Raw genomic sequence first — 10,899 nt, 5'->3', positions numbered from 1 at the left:
TGAGCAGGCAGGCCCAGGGAAGAGTCAACTTGTCCTCTCTGGCAGTGCAAGGAGCCCCTGGGCCTGTTGGGGGCACTGTTGGGGGACAGGCTGCAGCTTTGCAGGAGGCTGTACTTTGTAGCAGAAGGGCTGCTCCCGGGATGGATGGACCAGACAGCAAGCTCTCTGTGTCAGGAGGCCTGTAAGCAGAGACCAGGGCCGGGGGGGTGGGGGGCTGCAGAGGGACTCAGGCCCTGAGTAGGCAGCCACCCTTCAGTCATGCCCCTCCCGGGCAGAGAAGGGAGGGGCTCTGGGGGGAATTCTAGCTCTGTCTCTTGACTTTGCCAAGCCAGGGAAGAGACACACAGCTATCCCCAGTATCCTACCACTAACGGAGCCCAAGGGAGACCCAGGGTCTTAGCCCATCAGACTTGCTGAGTGACCCTGGCCCACCCCTTCCCTGTGCAGTGGCTTCATTGCTGTAATGAATTTGATAATGCCTGAACCCTCTGCCCAGCTCCAAACTGCTTCTCTGAGGTTGGGGCCTGGTTTCTCAGTGACAAGAGCCCTTCTCTGATGGTTCTGAAGAACCTAAGCTACTCCATTTTGTCAAAAAGAGAACTCCATTTTGTGAGATTCCGGGAAAAAGACTTTGGAAATCACCCGACCTCACCCCACTACCCACGAGCCAATCAGACTTCAGACCAAAACCTCCTGATTTTACGTTCAGGGATTTGTGGTTCGCCTAAGTAATAAGAACCAATCAGAAATCAACACACAACCCCTCGGAAGAGGGTGACCAATCAGATGTCCTCCAGCCTGGGAATCCCCCTTTTCATGAATATGCCCTATATAAGCAATGTAACCCAAAACTCGGGGCTCCTTCGCATAGCCGCTGCGTAGGTAATGGCGGGAGCCCCAGCTCAAGCTTGGTAATAAAGACTCTCTTGCTTTTGCATCGGACATCAGCTCCCTGGTGGTCATTGGGAGATTTCGCGACTTGGGCATAACATTTGGGGGCTCGTCCGGGATCTCCCACCGGCTCCACGGGAGGACTGATCCGGAGAGTCATCTGCAGCCAGTAAGCCTTTTTCTTCTTTTTCCTCGTTTCTGATAAGGCCTATTTTCTGAAACCGGTATATGATTCAGGCGGACGCGCCAATGGGTCGCTGGTGTGGGTTGTTGGGAGACGTCCCCGACCCCCTTGGAGGGGACGGAGTGCCCCTGTTCTCTGTAGACAATAGCGGGTCGCTCCCGCTGAACGTCCAGAGGCCATGGTTTTACTTTCAGTTTTGCCTCCGAACTCCCGGAGGTATATTCCTTCTGTCTCTCTGTCTGTCTGTGTGGCTGTCCGTTTTGTCTGTGTTAATTTACCAACATTTGATTGATCCAGGGACAATGGGGCAACGCCATTCTAGCCCCACGCCTCTATCCTTGATTACAGATCATTTCAAGGAGGTCAAAATGCATGCTCATGACCTCAGTGTGGAAGTCAAAAAGAATAAATTAATCACTTTTTGCAGTGCTGAATGGCCAAGCTTCAATGTAGGCTGGCCCTCAGAAGACACCTTTGATTTGGAAACTGTACACCGAGTCCGAGATGTCATTTTCCGACTGCAGATCGGACACCCTGACCAAGTTCCCTACATCACCGTATGGGAAAATATTGTGTTGCACGCCTCCCCCACCCCCACCCCACCCCCTGCCTTGGGTAAAACCTTTCTTGCCTCAGCAGGGATTTTCCATCAATCAGGTGTTAGTGACCCGAACAGGAAAGAGCCTGAACAATCCCAAGGAGCCTGAACCAACGGCGCCACTCTACCCTATTCTGCAGAGGGGAACAAGAACTACTCTTCCCTCCCCCTTACCAACCCCTGGAACCACCGCCTGCCCCCGCCATCCCTCCACCCAGGGCCGAAACACAGGGAGGGGGGCCCACACAAAATACTTGCGATTGGCGAGCCATGTCCCCAGAGGGGCCGGCAGAGTCAACTGATGCCCTCCCCTTGCGAGTGGCCAGCCCCCCCCCATGAGGAAGGGAACCAACCTCATCAATATTGGCCCTTCTCTACTAGTGACCTATATAACTGGAGATCCCAAAATGCCAGGTTCTCAGATAACCCTAGAGATTTAACCAATCTTCTAGAGACTGTGCTCTTTACCCACCAGCCCCCCTGGGATGACTGCCAACAGCTGCTCCAGATTCTCTTTACCACAGAAGAGAGAGAGAGTGCTGGGGTCCAGCCCTGGTGGGTCCAGGGTAATTCGAAGGGGAGACGGAATCGGCATCCTAGGAAAAAACTTACTTAATTACAGATATAAAGAGAGATTAGAAAAGAATAGTGTAGCAGGAAAATTAGTGGAGAAAAAGATGCTGAATAACTTCGTTTACGTGGAATACCAATAAAACTCCAAGACAAGGAATTTGCACCACCTACGTAGGCCACAGGCGTCTTTCCATTCTCCCAAAGGAGAGGAGACACTGAGGCCTCCCCGGTCAGATCTTAGAAGCCCAGGCAAAATTAGCAGGCTTGGTGAGTACCCACGCTCCAGATGAGAATTCAGCCAGAAGGGGAAAGAAAGAACGACATGGGGGAATCAGTCTTTCCAGAAACTGATCCGTTTTCTTTATTTTCAGGTTTGCTTATATACTTTTTGTTATACATAGGGATGAATACAGAGTCACGTGGGGTCAGCAGACCTGACCCTTGTCAAAATCAGGTGCTTCATATAAAATTATACAAAGGTCTTAGGGGTTTTACATCATCTTCTGGCCATGAGGCCTGCTGACATTTTATGGCCCTTTCTGGTAACGGTCAGTCAACCAAAAAACTTATTTTTTCCAGGGGTGATTTTTTCTTTAAACCAGGCGCCACCTTCCAAATAAAGTTGCATTCCTATAGGGTGAGGGTGTAGTGGGTTACAATCAAGAAAGGAATTTTCTCAGCCTAAGGTTTAACATGATTAATCTTAAAGGTTAATACTTATTTCTCCTGTATGCTAGTTATATTCATTATAAGGGCAGGGAATATGGAGATTTAGCAGCAAATATTGGCTCAACAAATGAAAAACCCTTCACCAATATAATTTCTAACCAACCCACTAATACTATACTAATAAATTTTCTAACTTCTCCAAAGAGTCTGTATTTAGAAAGTTTTAAAGCATCTCGTGCCTCTCATGGTTGGGAGGCTGTAAACAATCACATGTGGCTGGACGAACCTGCTCAGGCAGGCTAGAGAAACTTCAGAGGAGTTTGTAAGTTGAAACACTCTTGTCATGCTCAGGAGTTTTTATTAACTGGAGCTGCAAGTTAACTCCTTCTCCGAGAGAGCTGGGGGGGTGGTTAGCCCCCTGTAAAGTCAGAGGTATAGGTGAGAGCATAAAACAGTAAAGTAGGCACTCTGGTTTTGGGGGTAGATGCTCAGGAACAGGGGGTCTCCTGAGGCTCAATCTTGCCTTTGCGTAATGCCGAGCCTCCTTCCTCGTGACCTTTGCCAAGGGCAGAGTTCCTCACGCTGGCTCCCGGCATCTCCCCCTTTTTTAATTATTTCTTAAACCAGCCCGGTGCAGCTCAGTCGCGAGCTTCTGAATGCCGAAGAATCCTGACAATACGAGGAAGAATGATTATAAGAAGTAAAATTAGAGCACCAACAGCAGTATAACTGAAGACATTAGACAAAATGTTTCTTCCAGAAATAAAGTTAGAGTAGGTGTGGAAAAAGTCATTAGCTGCTCCTGCGGCAGTAAAATCCAGTTGAGAATGTTCCAAGGTCTGTATCTCATTATGAAGTTTTCCTAAGTCCAGGCCAATATCAGAGCTGTTCCAAACACCTGAAATATGATTTTTAATTTTTTCCCACTCATAATCTGTCTCGTTTACTTTCAAAGATGTCACGCATATCCACCGGTAATCGGCGTGGCATAAGAGAGCCGTTTTTACTTTTAGAGCTTGTAGTTCAGTCCCAATATGCATTATTGCTTCTTCCAAGGCATCCACCCTCATCTCTTAACTTTCTATCTATAGCTTCCTGTATTGCCAGAGTTAAAGAAACATTTTTAGACATAGTGTCAACATATTGGGCAGTATGCATTTGTTGAGTCAATGATATTGCTGCCACAGTAACAGAAGTGATTGTGGCTATTAAAGCTGACATTCCTAGAATAAGTAAGCCCACAAATCGTCGTGCTTACGTCAAATCCTGCAATTGCTGTAACACAGCAAGACCATAATTGTCATACCAGTGAGTAGTTACAGGTATAAGATATGGCGGGCATTTAAACACCACAAAAGAACAAACATTATATTGAGGAGTTAAACAAATGAGGGCATACATTGTTCACAAGTCACTACATTGGGTCCACCTGTGAAATTCATATGAACATTAACTTTTCTGGAATCATTAACAAAAAGAAAGACCTAAGGAGAAGGCAAGCAAGCTATGGCAAAATAAGTAGTGTCATTATATGGGCGTGTCAAAGTAATAGGGGCAGTAGCAGCGAGAGCTCTCCATATTTCTGCTGCCAAAAAGTTCTATTTTTAGTTGTATAGGACAACATAGGAGGAACAAATTGATAACCGTGCCACCTAGTGGATCTTAATTGCCAAGGAATTATATCGGTATGCCAGTTCTCAATACCCAAAACATATGCTTTCTCGGCCTCAGAGCTTACAGATGGGTTTGGGTTGCTCTAATCTTGAATTGAGTAATTCCCTCCTCCTGGAATTCTATAGTCAATTCTTGAATCATAAGTACAGGCTTTCCAAATCGGAAACCCAGAACGATAATTTATATCATTCCAGACAGCAGTTAAAGGAGTAATTTCTCTACAATTTGGATAACCTGGGGGTGCCCCAACAAACAGAGACTCGTGAGGGTCAAGGATCCTGGGCAAGCGAGCCCGCAGTATCCAAACTGAATGAGGCTTTTTAAAATTAGGTTTTTGGGTTGGAGACTCAGTCAGAATTACCTTTTCAGAGGCTCCAGCACAGCCTTTCTTAGTGGGAGTGATAAAATGTCCTGTTTTGCTGGTAGGAAATTAAAGCAAACAGGGAGTTCATCAGTCAGTCCCCTAAAGGTATAATTAAAATTAATGGGATATTTATCGTTAGTGTAAGAAGTATAAAATCCTCCCAAAAGTTGGGGTTGGTTTGTGTTAACCCGTATGGGGTCATTATTCCAAGTAACAACTTGAAAAGTTGGGGGATCTGGGAGATATGCCCAATATTTTGTTGGAATGGGGGAGGCGCTTACCTGGCAGGAAAGCAAAGCAAGCATGGCAATAAACATTTTCTCAGGAGAAGCTGGAGATCCCTGTAAAGAAGCTATTCTCCGTGCCTGGTGGCAGTGTTTTCACTTGTCCCCAAGTTGGTAAGTGGGCATGTTGAGTTGCCTGGGTCACGCGACCTGGCATCTTTCTGTGGGGCAGGGAATCAGGGGGAGTAATGTCCTGTATGTGAAGCTGAGACATCTGCTTGGTGGGCGGATCCATTCCTTGCCCATCCGGGATCTCCGACGTCAGTTGTCCCGCTGTCAGCGGCGTGGCGTTTCCGTGCTGGCGGAGGGAGCAGAGGCAGAGGTCTCTTCCTTTTTCGGGGTCGCGGCAGCCGGGGAATCCGGTATCCGAGGGGCTGAGACATGGTGAATCAATCGGTCTGGAACCCAAATTGGAGAATCTGCGTCCTGTGGAAAAATACAAGCATACCCTCGACCGCTGGTTAACAATGGGTCGGGACCTTTCCATTGTCCGGAGAGGAGGTCCTTCCATTTTACTAATGGCTTTGCATTTAATTGCTCCGGGCACCAATGGTGAAGCATTGCAGTAGTTCCGGCTGAATCAGCATTTAAAATATTTATTACGAAAAGGGCATGTTGCAAGATTTGATGGGGAGAACTATACTTAAACTCCCCTTTTTTTAGTTTTTGAATTAACAAACCATGGAGGGTAAATGATGTAAAATTTGACCACAATAATTTCTTATAGCAATCTGCCAATCTTCATCAAACATTAGAAGAGCATCAAGTTGTTCCTTATTATATGGGATTACAATCTCTGTTGGCTCTTTCCCAAACAATTCAATGCTCCGTTTCCTCCCTTTTAATATCAATGTTGCTATTAAGCCTGGATAAGAAGCTACCACTCTTTTAGCTTGGGCGGGAAGATGGAGCTATCAGATAAAGCTGCTTCTACTTTGTCTAGGGCTTCTCGAGCCTCAGCAGTTAATTGTCTTTCAGAAGTTGGATTGGGATCCCCGCGCAAAACGTTAAAAAGAGGCTTTAATTTGGCAGTGGTTAATTTTTAATAGGGCCCAATCCAATTAATATCAAGAATTGATGCGTTTGAACTGTGGTGTTGGAGAAGACTCTTGAAGGTCCCTTGGACTGCAAGGAGATCCAACCAGTCCATTCTGAAGGAGATCAACCCTGGGATTTCTTTGGAAGGAATGATGCTAAAGCTGAAGCTCCAGTACTTTGGACACCTCATGCGAAGAGCTGACTCATTGGAAAAGACTCTGATGCTGGGAGAGATTGGGGGCAGGAGGAGAAGGGGACGACCCAGGATGAGATGGCTGGATGGCATCACTGACTCGATGGACGCGAGTCTGAGTGAACTCTGGGAGATGGTGATGGACAGGGAGGCCTGGCGTGCTGCGATTCATGGGGTTGCAAAGAGTCGGACACGACTGAGCGACTGAACTGAACTGAACTGAAAAGTTTTTGGTAATCATTTAAAGTGACAAGATGGTCTTAATTGTAGCGGGGCATGAGTCACAGTTTCTGAATTGATGACTCTTCCTACGTAGGTTATGGCCGGGTTAGTTTGAATTTTCTGTGGAGCAAGTTTTAAGCCTCTAGCTGACACTGTCTGGGTCAAATCTTGGAGTACAGTTTGTAAATGAGCTCTATCAGGATGAGCTATTAAAATATCATCCATGTAATGGATCATATATATTCGTTCATATTTAGCTCTAATATCTTCCAAAGCGGCATTGACAAATTTTTGACATAGGTAGGGCTATTTTTCATCCCCTGAGGTAATACTTTCCACTGACACCTTAAATAAGGCTGTTTAAGATTTTTTGATGGCAGACTAAAGGCAAATCGCTTTTTATCTTCAGCATTTAAAGGAATGGTGAAACAGCAATCTTGTAAATCAATTACAATTATATTGTGTCTCTCTGGAACGGCTACTGGGGAAGGGAGCCCAGGTTGTAAAGCTCCCATGTCCTCTACGGTGGCACTGATTGCTCTTAAATCTTGTAAAATTCTCCATTTACCAGATTTTTTCTTAATGACAAAAACAGGAGTGTTCCAGGGGCTATCGGAGGGCTCAATATGTCCCAATTCTAGTTGTTCAGTGATTAATGTTTTAGCTGCCAGTAATTTTTCTTTAGGCAGAGGCCATTGTTCTACCCACACTGGATCCTGAGATTTCCATGTAATGGGGTCGGCAGCAAAAACAATAACCTTCATTATAAATGTGGATACCCCAATCCAGTACGTAGCTGTTGAGGAGCTGGGCAAATTGGCTCAATTATTTTTGTTTGTTTTTTTGCCCAGTCCTTTTGATGGATCGATCATAGCCCATCTGCAGCATTTGAGAGGTCACTTTATCATCAGGGCTAAACAGTAACACTCCCATTTGAGAAAGCACGTCCCTCCCCCACAGGGTAAAGGGGAGTGAAGGAACTACATACAGTTGAGAAGTTCCACAGGTATCCTCAAACCACCAATCTAAAATTTTTGCACTCTTAGCTACTGTGGGGCCTTGAGGTCAAATGAAACAAAATTTGGCCCCTGAAATCTATCAGGGCAACTTGTCAATCATCACTATTTTGTAAAAGACTTGCAGTTGATCCTTATTGAATGGAATTACTATATTTGCTACTTCTTTTCCAAAAAGTTCCACACTTTTAAAATATATATATAATTAATTGTGCCACCAAGCTGGGATAAGATAAAACTATTTTTCTTGGGGTCACTGGTAGATGGAACCAATGGGCCTTTTTGTCACAAGCATCTTGTAGGTGTATGCTTTGTGGCAAGAATAATTTAATCTCATCTTTTGGTAATATTAATCCTAATTAACTGATCATTTAAAGCCTCTCCACAAGAGCTGACTCTGTCTCACTAGTCAACTGTCTCTTAGAACTGGGATTAGGATTGCTTTTTAAGCAATCAAACAAATGCTTTAAATCTGCAGTAGTCAGTTTTAAATGTGGGCATATCCCATTAATATCCCCTAATAATTCCTGGAAATCATTTAAAGTTAGTAAACAATCTCTCCATAGCTTTAAAGAGGCATTATCAGTTTTCAAAACTTTTGGCAGACCTAAATATGAGACGCAAGTAAAGAGGTGTTGCACAATATCTTTATAAGCTTTTCCAGTTATCCTTCCATAATCTAAATCTGGTCTATGGCTTTTTAGATGACAAGCAACCATCCAATCTTTGCTTGAATACTTCTAGCAATGGGGAACTCACTACTCTCCAAGGTTTTAAACTCTCCCTCACCTTTTCCTCTGCAGCATTCTCACTCCGCATACCACTTTTTCTAATCCTACCAACTCATTTTCAGTAGTAGATGTTGGCCAGGAGCTGGGCCAGTAAAGATTTTTTAAAGGCCTAGAAACAGTAATTTTCTGCACCTAAAAAGCTAGATCATTAGATCCAAATCCTCTGGGGCCCCTAGCTTGAGAAGTCAAGATGTTTCCTATCTGATAATAAGGTAAAAGAAAGCTGTGCTATTCTTTGACTTTTATTAATTTGCACAGTTTTAGTAGGTGGCGAGATCAAAACTTTAATTTCCCCAGTATAATCAGAATTTACTACACCAGGCACCAACGAAATTTTTTGAAAAGTAGTCGAGCTACGCCCTAGCACAAGTCCAGAATGTCCTCAGGCAGGGGGCCAGCCACTCCCATTGGAATCTGAGTAATCCACACATCAGGGGTTAATATTATTGCGATGGTGGAACTGAGGTCTAGGCCTGAGCTACCTGGGGTTGATTGGCACGGCTTGTTGTCTCTGTTTAGCAGGACATTGCCAGCAAAAATGTTCTATTTGACCATAAGAGAAACATTTTTTATTTGTAGAATCCTTTTTGTTACGATTATTTCCGAAAAAGGGTCTCAGAGGCAAATGGAGAACCCACCACTAATATAGATGAAATTAACACCTCCTTTCCTTTATCATGACTTGACTGGGATTATAATACAGCACAAGGTAAGGAGAGGCTCCAGGTCTACCGCCAGACTCTCTTGGGGGTGCTTAAGGCAGCTGCACAGAAACCCACTAACCTAGCTAGAGTAGGAGATGTTCAACAGGGCCCCACCGAGAGCCCAGCAGCCTTCCTGGAAAGTCTGATGGAACCTTTTAGACAATACACCCCCATGGATCCAGAAGCAGAAGGCACCCAGGCCGCCTTGATAATGCACTTTGTCGATCAGGCAGCCCCTGATATTAGAAAGAAGCTACAAAAATTAGACCGCCTGGGTGAAAAGAGTATCCAAGATTTAATAATAGTAGCAGAAAGAGTATACAACACCTGAGAGACCCCCAAGGAAAAACAAGCCAAAGCAGCAGACCGCCAGACCCGTAACATGGCACGCTACAGTTCCTGACTCCGGAGAAAGGGAGCGCCAATTGCGCCGCCTAGCTACTGAAGGTAAGAAACGTCCCCGTACGCGACCAGCATTGGGAAAAAACCAATGTGCCTATTGTAAAGAAGAGGGACATTGGGCCAAAGAATGTCCCAAGAAAAAAAAGGGGGCCACGAAAGGCCCCCCATCCTGGCCATCAAAGAACTGAGCGACTAGGGAGGATGGGGTTCGGCGCCCCTCCCCGAACCCAGGGTAACCCTAAAAGTGGAGGGGACCCCAATTGACTTCCTTGTCGACACGGGGGCTCAATATTCGGTTTTGCTAGAGCCCCAGGGAAAACTGGCCGTTAAGACCTCTTGGGTGCAGGTGGCTACCGGAATGAAACAATACCAATGGACTACCCGAAGATCAGTGGACTTGTGTGCGGGACAGGTATCCCACTCTTTCATGGTCATTCCGGAATGCCCCTTCCCGCTGTTAGGACGAGACCTGTTGACCAAAATGGGGGGCCCAGATTCATTTCCTCCTGGAGGAAACTAAAATGCTCGACCAGACGGGCAAACCGATCCAAGTACTGACCATCCAATTAGAAGATGAATATCGGTTGCACCAGAAACCCATACTGCCCCCAGTGGACATTCAAAAATGGCTAGATGAATTCCCCGATGCATGGGCCGAGACAGGGGGAACCGGCTTTGCCGGGCACTGCCCTCCTATGTATATAGATCTCAAGCCAGGGGCCGACCCTGTCCAGGTCCGACAATTCCCCATGACCCTGGAGGCTCGACAGGGGATCACCCCCCATATCCGCAGACTCTTGGCCCAGAAGATCTTGAGGCCCTGCCAGTCAGCCTGGAATACCCCCCTCCTCCTTGTCAAAAAAACCCAATTCTCATGACTATGGGCCGGTACAGGATCTACGAGAAGTCAACCGCTGAGTTTTAGATATTCATCCCACTGTGCCAAACCCATACAACCTCCTGAGCTCACTCCCACCAGACCAACACTGGTATACGGTCCTAGATTTAAAGACGCTTTCTTCAGCCTTCCCCTGGCGCCCAGAAGCCAGGATCTTTTTGCCTTTGAATGGTCCGACCCAGAAGAGGGAATTAACAGCCAGCTGACATGGACCCGGCTGCCACAGAGATTCAAGAATTCCCCCACCATCTTCGACAAGGCCCTTCATGAGGACCTGGGTGAATTCAGACAACACCCCCAACTAACCTTGTTAAAATACGTAGATGACCTCTTGATTGCAGCCAAGGATCAACAAACCTGCCTCACGGGCACCCAAGAACTACTGCAGACCCTTGGAA

General features: G+C 45.9%; 1 long non-coding RNA gene across 1 annotated transcript; it reads left to right on the top strand.

Moving 5' to 3' along the window:
* The first annotated feature begins 663 nt into the window (after nt 1–663).
* On the top strand, nt 664–2,207 carry LOC120857587. Its single transcript, XR_005719701.1, has 2 exons — nt 664–1,060; nt 1,715–2,207. It is a non-coding gene; the product is annotated as an uncharacterized LOC120857587 (long non-coding RNA).
* The last annotated feature ends 8,692 nt before the right edge of the window (nt 2,208–10,899 follow it).

This window comes from Oryx dammah, unplaced genomic scaffold (assembly GCF_014754425.2).
Source record: "Oryx dammah isolate SB20612 unplaced genomic scaffold, SCBI_Odam_1.1 HiC_scaffold_29, whole genome shotgun sequence".
Taxonomy (NCBI): domain Eukaryota; kingdom Metazoa; phylum Chordata; class Mammalia; order Artiodactyla; family Bovidae; genus Oryx; species Oryx dammah.
Note: the sequence above shows the minus strand (reverse complement) of the source record. Positions and strands in the feature narration are given on the sequence as shown.